Source organism: Nycticebus coucang, chromosome 1, assembly GCF_027406575.1.
Source record: "Nycticebus coucang isolate mNycCou1 chromosome 1, mNycCou1.pri, whole genome shotgun sequence".
NCBI lineage: Eukaryota > Metazoa > Chordata > Mammalia > Primates > Lorisidae > Nycticebus > Nycticebus coucang.
This window is the reverse complement of record NC_069780.1, coordinates 94948105-94962925: the sequence shown is the minus strand read 5'-3', so window position 1 is coordinate 94962925 and position 14821 is coordinate 94948105. Positions and strand designations below refer to the sequence as shown.

The 14821-nt window shown below is 40.1% G+C and overlaps 1 pseudogene; it reads right to left on the bottom strand.

The window, feature by feature from the left end:
* Positions 1-570: 570 nt before the first annotated feature.
* Positions 571-6598, bottom strand: LOC128590773 (uncharacterized; annotated as a pseudogene).
* Between the last annotated feature and the right edge of the window lie 8223 nt (positions 6599-14821).

Below are 14821 nucleotides of genomic sequence, written 5' to 3'. Positions count from 1 at the left end.
AGCAAGCAGGTCCTTGAATATCATGCTTCTTTGGAAGTTGTGTTGTTTTAACCTTTATAAGGAAAAATCATTTGATCCCTGCCTGGGTTACCATCTGTGTGAGGTCTTCATGTTCTCCCCACTGGGTGCTCCATTTCCTCCCACATCCCAGAGTGTGCCTCCAGGTGCACTGGTGCGGGTCCCTGTCCCTGAGTGAGTGAGTGGTTGGCCCCCAGCCAGGGTTGGACTCGCCTGGGCCCTGAGCTATAGGGATGGGCTCTTACCACCCTGATCCTAGGTTGGAATAAGCAGGTAAATACTAATCTTACTTGTTTTTTATCTTTCCCAAATGTGGTAGAGCTGACATTTATTTCCGTGTTTACTATTTGGAGTGTTTTGGTCTTTATTTAGAAGTTTGATGACCACAAATAAGCCCTATGAACTTAACTCTCATTTATAACAATTATCCCAGAGGAAAATCAGTTTCCTTGTATTTTATTTTGCTGAAAGGCACAATTTCCAAGAACCTGTCAAGATTGTTAAGTGAGGGCTCAGTGTGGTATTAACTAAAGTCTTGTTATTCAGAGGTCTTTAGTTTTTCCTCATGGCCTTTTCCCCTTTCAGGGTCCTGTCCAAAAGCCCCACTGCATTTGGTTGTCGAGGCTCTTTAGGCTCATCTTGGCTGTCAGAGTCTCTCAGACTCCTTGTTTTTGAGGCCCTGGCAGTTTTGAGGAATCCTGGTCAATTATTCTGCAACATGAGCTCTCTTGGAATTTGATGTTTTTCTTATTCTTTGACTGAGATTATGAATTTCAGGGAGGAAGATAAGAGAGTTGGGTGCTATTTTCATCACATCTTAGCAGGGGCACTGCTATTCACAGGATCAATCACTGCAGGATGACCTTAGTCACTGGCTGAGGAAGGGCTAGTGATGCTTCTTCATGGTCAGGTCATTCCCTGACCCCCATGCTGGCCTCTCAGGAGGGAAACTCAGTGCCACCCACGCTTATGGAATGGTGACCTATGCTTTTCTCCAGCAGGGTGCAATATCTACATAAATTGCTTGGAATTCTTCTGCAAGGGGGATTTGTCTTTTTTCCCCTGTTTATTTATTTGCTGATGTATTCAATCATTTATTTATGTTGGTAGAGACTCACTCTTTGTGCTTCTAAGCTCATTCTCTGTTCAGATGATAAATAACCCTTTCACTGTTTTTGCTTATCAGTTGCAACCCCATCCTTTTACATCTCCCTTTTGTTTTGCTGTGGCCTCAGATTTGTTACTTCTATTATATTTCAATTGTTTTGCTCTGTCGTCGGATCTCATAATTTTGGAATATTGTAGAGAGTAAGTCAATGTGTATGCCGTACAGAAGGACAGAAGGAAAAGCAAACGAATGGGCGTTTAGTGGATGATGCTGGAATGGTATCAGCAGCAGCCTTGTGTCTTAAAGTATCAGAAAGAATATATGCCAGTCGCATGAATTGGAACCACGCAAACAGGTTTATTTAAGAATTCATGTACTTGCAAGTTTGCTATCACTCATCTCACACTGGGAAGGACAGAGTAAGTTACGTCAGGCAGTGTCAAGGGAGATTTAATTTCAGATTGATGTTTTCTACTCAGAGAGTCCATTCTTTCTTCCCTTCAGTGTTTCACTGACATCACCCCAAACAAACATCCCTACCTAACTTGTCTTCTAACAAAGCCTATTCACAAGAACACACAGCTGTGCCGTGGGCATAGCTCATCTGTGCAGGCAGCAGACTGCATATTCGTTTATTCTCCCATCCTGCTGGGGCACCAGTCCCGAATAAGCCCAAGTGTCATCAAGTTCTAGAAACCTAATGTATCTGTCCCCCAGATTTTAACTGGCTTAAAGCTTAAAATGAAAAGCATTATGTTGTAGGTTATCACATTGGCTTTTCTGGTCTTCCTGGCTATAAACATTTGTGGATAACTTTTTATCTAGATGTGTGCTTTTATTTTCCTTGGGTAAATACCTAAAATTACCTGGGTCATATAGTGTATGCGTATCTAACTTGATAAGAAACTGCTAAACTATTTTCCAAATTTCTGTATAGTTTTATGTTCCCACCACTAATATAAGAGAGTTTCAGTCCCCTACATACTTGTCAGCACTCGGTATGATCAGTTGTTTTAATTTCATACATTCCAGTGGATATGTAGTTATAACTCATCCCGGTGTCAAAGGGCTTTATTTGGTAACATGTACTGAGGTCCAATAGAAATCTCCCAACTTCCTTCTTGTTAAATGACATCTAATAATTGTACATGTTTATGGAGTTTATGTGATATTTTGGCAAATGCACACAATGCATAATGATCAAATCAGAGTATTTAGAATATCACCTCAAAGAAATTTGCCATTTCTCTGTATTCAGACCAATTAAATCTTCTCTTCTACTTATTTTGAAATATACAATAAATTATTGTTAACTATCATCACCCTACTGTCCTATCAAGCACTAGAATTTATTCCTCGTGTCTAACTGTGTGTTTGTTCCTGTTCACAAACCTCTCTCTCTTCTCTCTCTTTCTTTCTTTCTTTCTTTCTTTCTTTCTTTCTTTCTTTCTTTCTTTCTTTCTTTCTTTCTTTCTTTCTTTCTTTCTTTCTTTCTTTCTTTTCTTTCTTTCTTTTTCTTTTCTTTTTTTTTTGAGACAGAGCCTCAAGTTGTCACCCTGGGTAGAGTGCTGTGGCATCACAGCTCACAGCAACTTCCAGCTCCTGGGCTCAAGCGATTCTCTTGCCTCAGCCTCCCAAGTAGCTGGGACTACAGATGCCTGCTACAGCGTGTGGCTATGTTTTAGTTGCTGCCATCATTAATGTTTGGTGGGCCCGGGCTGGATTGGAACCCGCCAGCTCAGGTGTATGTGGCTGGCACCTTAGAGGCTTGAGCCACAGGCGCTGAGCCTCACAAACCTCTCTTCATCCCCTCGCCCCCTTCCCAGCCTCTGGTAACCTCCAGTCTACTCTTTACCTCAATGTGATCCCTTATTTTTAGCTCCGACATACAGGTGAGATCATGTAGTATTTCTTTTCCTCTGACCTCCTTATTTTACTTAACACAATGAGTCCTCCAGGCTCATTCATGTTGCCACCAATGACAAGAATTTTGTTCCTTTTTATGGCCAAATAATATTCCATTGTACACACGAGGGCTGTCCAGAAAGTATCCAGCCATGTACTGTGAAAAAGCAAGGAAAACAATGGCTGGATACTTTCCAGAGAGCCCTCATATAGACCAAGGACATTTTCTTTTCTTTTCTTTTTTTTTATTGCTGTGGATTCATTGAGGGTACAATAAGCCAGGTTACACTAATTGCATTTGTTAGGTAAAGTCCCTCTTGCAATCGTGTCTTGCCCCTAAAAGGTGTGGCATACACCAAGGCCCCTCCCCCCTCCCTCCTTCCCTCTCTCTGCTCTTCCTTTCCCCAGCCCTCCCTCCTTCTTTCTGTCTCTGCTCCAAGGACATTTTCTTTATCTGTCTATCCACTGATAGACATTCAGGTTGATTCCATATCTTGGCTATTATGAACTCAACTTCCTTATTTTAAAAAAAGCTTTATTAATATAATTAAGAATATTTTGATTTCCAACCATGTTTAAGAAAATTTTGAAAAGACTAAAAAAAGCCTTTTCAAAGTTTTATTCCCCCAGCAGGAATCTCACCCCACCTGTACTCTAGGTGGGATAAAGTCCTCTTTAACTGCGTGGAAAAAAAAAAAGTTTTGTTTAGTGTTTAGCTTAATGTAAGTTAGCAAGAAATAAATTTATTTTTTATCCATTCAATGAGCAAACATCTAAATACCTATTATACAGAGGGTGCCAAGAAAAGCATATGCATTTTAAGAGAGTAAAAAAGCTGTATTACATTTATAATACTCAAGTCACGTTGGCCTTCTGCAATTACCAGAGGTGCTCAGCCTGACTTGTGTTCATCCTTTGTTATCGGAATACATTGAGTGTTAAATTTTAGAGCAGTTATTTTCTTTCTTAGAATGTGTATACAGTTTTTGGCACCCTCTGGACGTGAAGCTCTGTGTCAGTAAGGCATTGGTTATACAAGAATGAGTAAGATGTTGCTCCTGTTTGTCAAGTTAGCTGTCGAGGAGATGGAGTTTAAAGTCCAATTACAGTGCTCTGAGGTGTAAGCCCAGTGGAAATTTAAGTGAGAATAATAAAAGAATAAAAACACTGAAGATCTCAATATTAAGATATGTATATAGAGAGAAAGGAGCTGGGGAGAGAAAATGAAAAGTAGAAATTAGATAGTGGAGGAAACTGTGAGTGAGACAATTTTGGAGATTTTAAGAGAAGAAAGATGCTCAAAGCAGGGAGAATTTTTGTTAACAAATACAAAGCTGATGAGAGGGCCATGAGTATGAGAAATGAAACCTTTGGGGTTTGGAAAAGGGAATCCAGTGATCTTAACACGAGGACTTTCAGTATTGTGCTAAAGCTGGAAATCATTCATCTAGCAGTAAACTAGAGAACTGTTACTGATTTTTGTTGTTGTTGTTGTTGAGACAGAGTCTTATTTTGTCATTTTTGGTAGAGTGAAGTGGTATCATAGCTCACAGCAACCTCAAACTCTTGGGCTCAAGTGATACTCTTGACCCAGCCTCCAAATAGCTGGGATTATAGGCACTGGCCACAACACCCTGCTAGGATTTTTAGGGATGGAGTTTTGCTCTTGCTCAGGCTGGTCTCATTCTCCTGAGCTCAAGCAATCCTCATGCCTGTAATCCCAGGATGAGCCACCAAGCCTGGCTACTCTTTTTGATTTTGAAAAAGCAATTCTCTAGAAGATTTTGAATTTTTGTTCCTATAGTTCACATGTTTTACTTTTACTTTAATTCGTGACATTTGTAATAGAAATAAAATATTAATTTGTATTATTTTTAGTTGGGTGTTGCTGACAGGTGTGCTACTGAGATTTCATTTCTTTTGTATCTTTTCTAAATTTTTATTTATTTATTTACTATTGCAGGTGAGATTTTATTGGTTGTGTTGAGCATCAGTACAGACATTTAGATTCATACACAATTTTTTTTGTTTGTTTTTTTGAGATAGAGCCTCAAGCTGTTGCCCTGGGTAGAGTGTGGTGGCATCACAGCTTACAGCAACCACCAACTCCTGGGCTCAAGTGATTCTCCTGTCTCAGCCTCTCAAGTAACTGGGACAACAGGCACCCGCCACAACACCTGACTATTTTTTTTTTTTTTTGGTTGCAGCCTTCATTGTTGTTTGGCTAGCCGGGCTGGATTCGAACCCGCCAGGTCAGTTGCATGTGGCTGGCGCCTTAGCCGCTTGAGCCACAGGCGCCCAGCCCGTACACAATTCTTAATATACATACTCAAAATCTAAAAAGGCATTTATTGTAATTCTTTTTTAAATGCTTATTCCAGTGACTTTCCACATTAAAATTCGGAGGCAAATTTTCCTTAAGAGGATGCAAGTACCAGTATCTTCAAATGTTGATAAGCTGTTTGTTATGTAAGTCTCACCAATTCACAATTTATTATCATATGTACTAATTACTCAAAATTTCAGTCTTTCACAGCACAGTAACAAAGTCGTTAGGAAAACAGGACTCTCACAACCAAAGATGTTAGAGTGTGCACAATTCTGACAGGGAGAACCATGATCATGGGAATTGTTTTCTTTAGGAAACAATTCTACTATAAAACAACATAGGAATAGAAGTGATTTAAAATGTTCAAGACATTAAATACAGGACTGGGACTCCATATTGCTATTTAGCATGGTTTGTGTTACAGGATACAAAAACTAACCCCCATCTACGGAATGTTAAGCTCACACCTAAGACAGTCAAAGCCTCCCACACTTCAACATCCCATACCATTTTCTGGCTGTACCAAAAAATAAACCAACGAATGATTTCACTTCTTATAAAAAGCTTTACACTTCAAAAATGGCATGAGGTGGGATTCCCACCTTCCTTTTTATTTTTTTTTTTAAGAGACAGAGTTTCACTTTATTGCCCTTGGTAGAGTGCTCTGGCATCACAGCTCACAGCAACCTCCAACTCCTGGGCTTAAGCAATTCTCTTGGTTCAGCCTCCAGAGTAGCTGTGACTACAGGCGCCTGCCACAATGCTGGCCTAATTTTTTTTGTTGAAGTTTGGCCGGGGCTGGGTTTGAACCCGCCACCCTCTGTAAATGAGGCCAGTGCCCTACTTACTGAGCCACAGGTGCTGCCCAAATCCCTCCTTCTTAAAAGTGTTTTTAGAGCTACTAAAAAGATTTGCATTTACAAAACAGTTGATAAAAATATTCCTCTGAATTGTACAAGAAGGGAGACAGGGACCACTGGTAGACATGTGATATGATATTAATCAGACTTGGCTTATCTCTCCTGCTCCATTAGCGTCTGGTCTCTCCTCAGTTTTAGTTTCTCCGATTTCTGCAGGTAAACCTTTAGTTTCTTGGTTAGCCACTTGGGCCTGCTTTCCCTTTGCTCCTCTTTTCATTTTTGGTTTCACTTTTTTGTCTGAAGATTTGTCCTTTCCTGCTGCCTTTTTTGGCTTTGTTTCCACTTTTGCAAGAGCAGGTTAGCTGACAACCTGCCCATCTCCTCTTGGGCTCTTCCTTCGCCAAGCCTTCAGCAGGGCGGCCCGTCCTCCTCCGCCTCCTGGCGGCGGGCAGGGTGCAGTGCCCGGTGCCTGGGCCGCTGCGTGCCCAGAGCCTTCTCCAAAATGAAGCTGCTGCTCCTGCTGCACCCCAGCTGAGGCCTTTTTTTTTTGAGACAAAGTCACTGTAGTGACAGCTTTTACCAAGCTGTCTCCCTTGGTAAAATGCCATGGCGTCATAGCTCACAGCAACCTCAAACGCTTAGGCTCAAGCTATCCTTTTGCCTCAGTTTTTCTATTTTTAGTAGAAATGGGGTCTTGCTTTTGCTCAGGCTGGTCTTGAACTCCTGAGCTCAGGGAATCATCTGCCTCAGCCTCCCATAGTGCTGGAATTACAGGTCTGAGGCACCGCGCAGGCTTTTTTTGTTTTTTTAATTGTTTGTGATTCATTGAGGGTACAAAGGATTAGGTTACAATGATTGCATTTGTCAAAGTCTCTCTTATACTTGTGTCTTTTTTTTTTTTTTTTTTAATTTGAGACAGTGTCTCACTTTGTTGCCCTTGGTAGAGCGCTGTGTCATCATAGCTCACAGCAACCTCAGATTCTTGGGCTCAAGCGATCCTCCTGCCTCTGCCCCCAGAGTAGCTGTGACTACAGTGACAGCCTACATCAGCTAGTTTTCTATTTTTAATAGAGATGGGGTCATGCTCTTGCTCAGGCTGGTCTTGAACTCCTGAGCTCAAGGTATCCTCCCACCTTGGCCTCCCAGATTGCTGGGCTTACAGGTGGGAGCCACTTCACTCAGCCTTCTTTTTTTTTTTTTAAATTGGAGCCAATTTTAGAATCCAAGTAGCATTTTAGGAATTCATTTGTTTAGTTTGTTAGAAGCAAACAATGATATTTTATTCATTTATTTTCCAATATTTATTCCTAATATTTCCTGTTATATCTAAGTGTATCATCCAAATTCCTAAAATACTACCTAAGATTTACATTAGTGATTGCCATCCAGATTTTGTCCCAATTTAAAAAAAAATGACTATGATTTTTCGATTGAGTTTAATATTTACCTTTAAAAGAATTTTGTTCTATTATATTTGGAAATAACCTATTTTTTCCCTTTTTCTTTCTTTTTTTTTTTTTTTTAATTGTTGGGGATTCATTGAGGGTACAATAAGCCAGGTTACATTGATTGCAATTGTTAGGTAAAGTCCCTCTTGCAATCATGTCTTGCCCCCATAAAGTGTGACACACACCAAGGCCCCACCCCACTCCCTCCGTCCCTCTTTCTGCTTTTCCTTCCCCCCCATAACCTTAATTGTCATTAATTGTCCTCATATCAAAATTGAGTACATAGGATTCATGCTTCTCCATTCTTGTGATGCTTTACTAAGAATAATGTCTTCCACGTCCATCCAGGTTAATACGAAGGATGTAAAGTCTCCATTTTTTTTAATAGCTGAATAGTATTCCATGGTATACATATACCACAGCTTGTTAATCCATTCCTGGGTTGGTGGGCATTTAGGCTGTTTCCACATTTTGGCGATTGTAAATTGAGCTGCAAGAAACAGGCTAGTACAAGTGTCCTTAGGATAAAAGGATTTTTTTCCTTCTGGGTAGATGCCCAGTAATGGGATTGCAGGATCAAATGGGAGGTCTAGCTTGAGTGCTTTGAGGTTTCTCCATACTTCCTTCCAGAAAGGTTGTACTAGTTTTCAGTCCCACCAGCAGTGTAAAAGTGTTCCCTTCTCTCCACATCCATGCCAGCATCTGCAATTTTGAGGTTTTGTGATGTGGGCCATTCTCACCGGGGTTAGATGATATATCAGGGTTGTTTTGATTTGCATTATTCTAATAGATAGAGATGATGAACATTTTTTCATGTGTTTGTTAGCCATTCATCTGTCATCTTTAGAGAAGGTTCTATTCATGTCACTTGCCCATTGATATATGGGATTGTTGGCTTTTTTCAGGTGGATTAATTTGAGTTCTCTATAGCTCCTAGTTATCAAGCTTTTGTCTGATTGAAAATATGCAAATATCCTTTCCCATTGTGTAGGTTGTCTCTTTGCTTTGGTTATTGTCTCCTTAGCTGTACAGAAGCTTTTCAGTTTAATGAAGTCCCATTTGTTTATTTTTGTTGTTGTTGCAATTGCCATGGCAGTCTTCTTCATGAAGTCTTTCCCCAGGCCAATATCTTCCAGTGTTTTTCCTATGCTTTCTTGTAGGATTTTTATTGTTTCATGCCTTAAAATTAAGTCCTTCATCCATTTTGAATCAATTTTTGTGAGTGGGGAAAGGTGTGGGTCCAGTTTCAGTCTTTTACATGTAGACATCCAGTTCTCCCAACACCATTTATTTATTTATTTATTTTTTTTGTAGAGACAGAGTCTCACTTTATGGCCCTCGGTAGAGTGCTGTGGCCTCACATAGATCACAGCAACCTCCAACTCCTGGGCTTAAGCGATTCTCTTGCCTCAGCCTCCCGAGTAGCTGGGAAAACAGGCGCCCGCCACAACGCCCTGCTATTTTTTGGTTGCAGTTTGGCCGGGGCCGGGTTTGAACCCGCCACCCTTGGTATATGGGGCCGGCGCCTTACCGACTGAGCCACAGGCGCCGCCCTCCCAACACCATTTATTGAATAGGGAGTCTTTCCCCCAAGGTATGTTCTTGTTTGGTTTATCGAAGATTAGGTGGTTGTAAGATGTTAGTTTCATTTCTTGGTGTTCAATTCGATTCCAAGTGTCTATGTCTCTGTTTTTGTGCCAGTACCATGCTGTCTTGAGCACTATGGCTTTGTAGTACAGACTAAAATCTGGTATGCTGATGCCCCCGGCTTTATTTTTATTACTAAGAACTGCCTTAGCTATACGGGTTTTTTTCCGGTTCCATACAAAACGCAGAATCATTTTTTCCAAATCTTGAAAGTACGATGTTGGTATTTTGATAGGAATGGCATTGAATAGGTAGATTGCTTTGGGAAGTATAGACATTTTAACAATGTTGATACCATGAGCATGGTATGTTCTTCCATTTGTTAATATCCTCTGCTATTTCCTTTCTGAGGATTTCATAATTTTCTTTATAGAGGTCCTTTACCTCCTCTGTTAGGTATATTCCTAGGTATTTCATTTTCTTTGAAACTATGGTGAAGGGAGTTGTGTCCTTAATTAGCTTCTCATCTTGACTCTTATTGGTGTATACAAAGGCTACTGACTTGTGGACATTGATTTTATATCCTGAAACATTACTGTAATTTTTGATGACTTCTAGGAGTCTTGTGGTTGAGTCTTTGGGGTTCTCTAAGTATAAGATCATGTCATCAGCAAAGAGGGAGAGTTTGACCTCCTCTGCTCCCATTTGGATTCCCTTGATTTCCTTGTCTTGCCTAATTGTATTGGCTATAACTTCCAGCACTATGTTGAATAGTAAAGGTGACAGAGGACAACCTTGTCTGGTTCCAGTTCTAAGAGGAAAAGCTTTCAGTTTTACTCCATTCAGTAAAATATTGGCTGTGGGTTTGTCATAGATGGCTTCAATCAGTTTTAGAAATGTGCCACCTATGCCTATACTCTTCAGTGTTCTAAGTAGAAAAGGATGCTGGATTTTATCAAATGCTTTTTCTGCATCTATTGAGAGGATCATATGATCTCTATATTTGCATCTGTTAATATGGTGGATAACGTTTATGGACTTGCATATGTTAAACCAGCCTTGCATCCCTGGTATGAAGCCTACTTGATCATGATGAATGACTTTTTTGATGATAAGCTGTAATCTATTGGCTAGGATTTTGTCGAGAATTTTTGCATTTATATTCATGAGTGAGATTGGTCTGAAATTCTCCTTTTTGTTTGGGTCTTTTCCTGGTTTTGGTATCAGGGTGATGTTTGCTTCATAGAATGTGTTGGGGAAGATTCCTTCTTCCTCAATTTTTTGGAATAATTTCTGCAGTACAGGAATAAGCTCTTCCTTGAAGGTTTGATAGAATTCTGGAGTGAAGCCATCTGGACCAGGGCATTTTTTGGTTGGAAGATTTTTTATTATTTCTTTGATCTCAGTGCCTGAAATTGGTCTGTTCAGGAGCTCTATTTCTTCCTACTAAGTCTAGGGAGAGGGTGTGATTCCAAATATTGATCCATTTCTTTCACATTGTCAAATTTCTGGGCATAGAGTTTCTGGTAGTATTCAGAGATGATCTCTTGTATCTCTGTGGGATCAGTTGTTATTTCCCCTTTATCATTTCTGATTGAGGTTACTAGAGATTTTACTTTTCTATTCCTCGTTAGTCTGGCCAATGGTTTATCTATTTTATTTATTTTTTCAAAAAACCAACTCCTTGTTTCATTAATTTTCTGAATGATTCTTTTGTTTTCAATTTCATTGATCTCTGATTTGATTTTGGAGATTTCTTTTCTTCTACTGAGTTTAGGCTTAGATTGTTCTTCTTTTTCCAATTCCATAAGATCTCTTGTGAGATTGTTGATGTGCTCTCTTTCTGTTTTTTGAATGTAGGCATCTAAAGCGATGAATTTTCCTCTCAAAACTGCTTTTGCGGTATCCCACAGGTTTTGGTAGCTTGTGTCTTCATTGTTGTTATGCTCAAGGAAGTTAATGATTTCCTGTTTTATTTCTTCCTGCACCCATCTGTTATTCAACAGAAGATTGTTTAATTTCCATGCCTTTGGGTGGGGTCGAGCGTTTTTTTTAGAGTTGAGTTCCACCTTTAGTGCCTTATGGTCTGAGAAGATACAAGGTAAAATTTCAATTCTTTTGATTCTGTTGATATTTGTTTTGTGTCCCAGGATATGATCAATTTTGGAGAATGTTCCATGGGGTGATGAGAAGAATGTATATTCTTTATCTTTGGGGTGGAGTGTTCTATATGCGTCTATCAAGCACAGTTGTTCTAGGGTCTCATTTAAATCTCTGATATCTTTGTTTAATTTCTGTTTAGAGGATCTGTCAAGCTCTGCAAGAGGAGTGTTAAAGTCCTCTGTTATAATGGCATTATCAGATATCATATTGCTCAGACTGAGTAATGTCTGTTTCAAGAATCTGGGAGCATTGAAATTGGGTGCATAAATATTTAGAATTGAAACATCTTCTTGTTGTATTTTTCCCTTAACTTATATAAAGTGACCATCTTTGTCTTTTTTGACTTTAGTTGCTTTAAATCCACACGTATCTGAAAATAAGATTGCAACTCCTCTTTTCTTCTGAATTCCATTTGCCTGAAAAATTGCCTTCCAACCCTTGACTTGGAGCTTTAATTTGTTTTTTGAAGCCAGGTGTGTTTGTTGCAGACAGCAAATGGATGGCTTTTGTTTTTTAATCCAGTCAGCCAATCTATGTCTCTTCAGTGGGGAATTCAAGCCATTAACATTTATTGAGATAATTGATAATTGTGGTAGTATTCTATTCGTCTTATTTTGTGAGAGTCCATTGCTTAGTTTTATCTTTTGCATCAGTGTGGAGGTTAGGTTCTGTCCTTGAATTTGTGAGTTCTTACTTTGTTGCTGATCTATTGTGGTGGTCAGTCTGCAGAACAGGTTGAAGTATTTCCTGTAGAGCTGGTCTTGTTGTGGCGAATGTTTTCAATGTTTGTATATGTGTAAATGATTTGATTTCTCCATCAATTTTGAAGCTTAGCTTAGCAGGGTACAGAATTCTGGGCTGGAAATTGTTCTGTTTAAGTAGATTAAAGGTAGATGACCATTGTCTTCTTGCTTGGAAAGTTTCATTAGAGAAGTCTGCGGTCACTCTGATGGATTTGCCCCTGTAGGTCAACTGGCGCTTACTCCCGGCAGCTTGCAGAATCTTTTCTTTTGTCTTGACTTTGGACAGGTTCATCACAATGTGTCTTGGAGAAGCTTGGTTAGAGTTGAGGAGACCTGGGGTCCGTTATCCCTCTGAAAGCAGTGTGTCAGAATCTTTGGTGATATTTGGGAAATTTTCTTTTATAATATTCTCTAGTATGGCTTCCATTCCTCTAGGGCATTCCTCTTCCCCTTCTGGAATTCCTATAACTCGTATGTTGGAATGCTTCATAAAGTCCCATATTTCTGACAGTGAACGTTCTGCTTACTCTCTCTTCTTTTCTGCCTCTTTTACTATCTGAGTTATCTCAAGAACTTTGTCTTCTACCTCTGAAATTCTTTCTTCTGCATGGTCTAACCTGTTGCTGATACTTTCCATTGCATCTTTAAGTTCCCTAATTGACTGTTTCATTTCCTTCAGCTCTGCTATATCCTTTTTATATTCTTCATATCGTTCATCTCTGATTTGATTCTGTTTTTGGATTTCCTTTTGGTTATTTTCCACTTTATTAGCAGTTTCCTTCATTGTTTCCATCATTTCTTTCATTGTTTTCATTCTGTTTATTCTAAATTCCCTTTCTGTCATTCCTAACATTTCTTTATATGTGGAATCCTCTGCAGTAGCTACCTCATGGTCCCTTGGCAGGGTTGTTCTGGACAGGTTCTTCATGTTGCCTGGAGTTTTCTGCTGATTCTTCCTCATGAGTGATTTCTTTTATCTGTTTCCTTGCCCTAATTTTCCTTTCACTTCCTCCTGCTCTTTAAGTTCTCGTGCCTGTGGACTAAGGGTTCGATGAGTCCTTTTGGTACAGGACCAGAAGGGTGAGAAGTTTGAAGAGCAAGAAAGGGATGAAAGAAAGGAGGGCTGAGTGAAAAGAAAAAAAAAATATAGAAAGGAGAGGGGGTGGGTAAAAGGAATATTGACAAAAAGAAGAGAGGCACAGAAAGAGGGAGACAGCAATATAAGTGTACAGTAGGATACTTTGACACAACCTTCAAAAAGAACACCTTCTGGGCATGCCCAGTTGGATCGTTCCCTTGAGGTCAGCAGCTCTTTGCTAATCTGATCAGACACAGTACCCCACCTCCACCAAGTAGAGAGGAAAGACAAAAATGCTATAAATCAAACCAAAACAAGCAAACAGATAACTTTACTGGATAAAATTGGGTGAAAAACTAAATAATAGTGGTAGAAACACTAGGAAAAATGAAGTTGTAGTTATTGAAAAAGGCAGCAATGGGAAATTATAATTAAACTAGAAAAATTGAGAAAGAAAAAAGATCTGTATGGAAAAGGTTGAAATTGAAAAACAAAAGAACATCAACAATATTAAAATAAACAAAAAAACAACCAAACCAAAACAAACAAACAAACAAACAAAAACACACAACCAAAAACAAAGCAGTATGCATATGTTGTTGAATATTGTCTGTGCAACACGTCGTCTTCTGGGGCATGAGATGTTAATCACAGTTCTGATACGACTGGAGGCTGCTGATTTCTCAACCCCCAGCAGGTAGACACCCTAAATCTCTCTTCAGCCCACTTAAAAGGCACTTTGAACTTGTAAACTTGCTGAGCAGAAGCTTTCCCAGGAAGGCGCTTGTTGCTGGAATCACTGCTGAAGTGGCTATCCACTTACCCAGTGTGCCAAAACCGGTCTCACTCTGCCCCTGAGGGTTAGGGCTGCAAGACAGCTCAGACCCCACCCTTAGGGTACTCAGATGCTAGGTTACCATCTCCCACCTTCCAGGATTCTAGCTCTGCAACCCTGAGGGCAGAGCTTGCCGGGGCAGATCACTCACAGTGGCTCCCTGTAGCCCATAGCCAAACACTATTAGCTCCATCTGGCTCAGTAGCTCAGACTGGGGCCCTAGACAATGGCCAAAGTTCTCCGCACTCCCGCTCAGGCTCTCCCCAAGGCAGTTCAACTGAGTGCCAAGTCCAAAGACACCAAAACAGTTCACAGTAAGGCCTTTCTGGTTTGCAGTCTTGCTGCTACGGAACTTACAGTTGCAGGTGGGTTTAGACGGATTGAACACACGTGACCACTTGCCATTTTTCCACTGTTTTAGTCCTCCTCTTGGGGTCCAGAAGTCTCTCGCTGACTCCCTGTATCCTCACAGGGGTGATGATAGGCAGATCCCACCAGCCAGAGATACCTGGAGTCCTATCTCCCCAGACTCACGGTGCCCAGATGCAAGGAAGCTGTTACTCGGCCGCCGTCTTCTCTCTCTCCTATTTTTTCCCTTTTTCAAAATGTTTAATTGGGAATAATGTTGAACTTTCAGATAATATTTTTCTTTTCTTTTTTTTTTTTTTGAGACAGAGTTTTACTATGTCACCCCTCCATAGAGTGCCTTGGCATCACAGCTCACAGCAGCCTCAAACTCTTGATCTT